The sequence below is a fragment of the Callorhinchus milii genome, unplaced genomic scaffold (assembly GCF_018977255.1).
Source record: "Callorhinchus milii isolate IMCB2004 unplaced genomic scaffold, IMCB_Cmil_1.0 Scaffold9, whole genome shotgun sequence".
NCBI classification, from domain to species: Eukaryota; Metazoa; Chordata; class Chondrichthyes; order Chimaeriformes; family Callorhinchidae; genus Callorhinchus; species Callorhinchus milii.
In genome coordinates, this window is record NW_024704750.1 from 20,063,754 (window position 1) to 20,066,331 (window position 2,578).

The window sequence follows — 2,578 nt, forward strand, 5'->3', positions numbered from 1 at the left end:
TTGGGCTGAAAGCCAATGTCAATGTTTAGTTGCTTGGAGGGGACGTGCTGTTTTGCAATTCTAGATTATAATCTGCTTGGCATGAGACCAGGTGAAGTTTGGATCGTCTGACTAGAAGATGGGATGCCAGCTACTTGCTACTTCCTGCTTGAGACCATTCCAATTGGCTCTGTCCTTCAGCCAGTCCTGTGCTTAATTGGGAATATGTCAATTTCCTTTGTTGAATGTTTCAAGCAGCTTAGTCTACAAGCCACTGAAAATATAATACTTGCATCTGATCCTTATACCTTATCACGTTGTCAAGATGCTTCAAGGCACTTCACAGGATATACTGTAAAGTGGAGTGACTATTTTGTAGACGAATGTGGCAGCCAATTTGACCACAGCAACATCCTATAAATATCCATGGAATTAATGACCAATTTAATTTGGTGGGTTGTGGACCTTGACACTGGGAGAAACTCCCTTTTCTTTTTTGAATAGTGCCATGGAGATTTTTTGAATAGTGCCAAGAGTTGTACAGTATTTTATTCTGTTAGCATTGCGCTAAAAAGGTTTCCATTTAAAATTCCAGTTTGAAAAATTGCTTGTAAGGAGAATTTTTGCCCTCAGGGACAGGAACACTGGCTGATTTTCCACCTTCGCAACTCTTGAGCATAATTGTAGGACCTCCACCACCACCTCACTTCAGATCACAAAACTCAACATAGGCTGCATTCGTTTTAAAGATTGTGAAAGATGCGAATGGAGAATAATCCTAGTGAGTCCCAGAATTTTACTTGGCGTGAAATGCCTGTCAATACCCCACTATGGATAGTTTGGAATACATATACCTTAGTTTAGCGTTAATCAACAATAGATAGATATTTTCCTTTACTTTCAATATGTATGCTGTTATTACTGGGATAGGGATTCTTCCTATCAGCTCATGTTAACCCTGCAAGCCAAAGCTGTAACGGGTCAGGTGGTCATAGCTGGACAAGCAGTGGGAAAGCTTGCAAAATGCTGTTGTTGCTCAAAAGAAGTAAAGTTGTTGGACAGGATATATGTTCTTACATTTCCATGTCCTTTTCCACCGATATTGGTCGCAGTACTGAAGAGATTTCTATTCTTTGAGTTGATTATTCGAAATGGATGCTTCCAGAGATTTTAGCAAATTATCTGGTTAACTCTCCATTTCTCCAGACTGAGTGACTCCCACCCGCTCCTTATAATTGGTTTGCATTAATGTGTAATGAGTATTGGTGGAAAGTGCAACAATAATAATAATCATAGCATTTGAAATGGCGCTTTTCATATCTTCTAGACATTTCAGAACTGTAAAATGAATTGACTGTATATTTGTGGGCAAAACGTGGCAGCCAATCATGCACAGCAGTGTCCCACAAACAGTTATGGATTGAGTGACCTAATCATTATTGATTTTTTTTGAGGGATTATTATCCCTGGAAAAACAATGCGCCAATCGATTAACAACCAGGTTCCTACTTACTGATAGCTAAACAGAGGCATGTGGAGTAAGAAAACTTGCCCAATATTTCACCCTGCTGGGAATCGAACCCAGATCTCTTGCTTGTGAGGTGAGTGGTCTAACCACTGAGCTACAGGACTGAGAAGTAAGAGGCAAAGCTCCATGGGGCACCTGGGAACGACAAATGGTAGAGTTAAGGATTGAATTATCCATGGCTACCTCTATTTCTTGGTTCCAGAAGGTTTAGTTACTTCAAGGCTGTAACCTACTGCAGCGACACTCTCCTGCCGACCCCACCACGATGCAAACTCGGACCTGCTGCATGGCCTCTGCCCTGCCGTTGGAGGACGTGAAAGGGTATGACCTCAAAGCCCAGATTAGCAACAACTCTCCAGGAAGATAACATCTCAAAGCCCTTGACAGAGACTAGAGCGGCTAAGGTGAGAAATGGAGGAGGGTAGGTGGTACAAGTGTTTGGTGGAAATTTTTTATTTTTTTTTTAGCTGTCACGGCGACCAATTTGTAGTTTGGTGGCGTCCACGTCCCACCACCCGGCCCGGCCCACCATCGGCTGTCGGGCCTTCAGCCTCACCGCCCTCTCACTCTGGTACTGCATCCCGGTCCCTTTGCCTTGCTCCCTCCCTTGCCACCGTCAAGACGCATCTCAAGACTCTCCTCGTCCCACTGTCTTCGGCCACCCTCCCCCCCCCCCTCCCACCCAACCCAACCCTCCCCCCCTCCCAACCCTCCCACCCAACCCTCCCCCCTCCCTCCCCCCAACCCTCCCCCCTCCCACCCAACCCTCCCACCCACCCAACCCTCCCTCCCACCCACCCAACCCTCCCCCCCACCCAACCCAACCCTCCCCGACCTCCAACCCCTCCCGATCCCAACCCCCAGCTCGGATCCAAATCCCTGACCTTCCTTGGGACGTCCTCCCGGACGTGAAAGGCTCTGCACAAACGCAATCTGTCGCTGCTGTTCTTGTTGTCCAATTAGCCGCACCATCCGCTTTCCCGCATTGGGCCACAAAATACACACAACAATGTGGGGAGAGGGGGGGGGGGCGGGGCGCCGAGGGGGGGGGGCGGGGCGCCAAACAGGGGG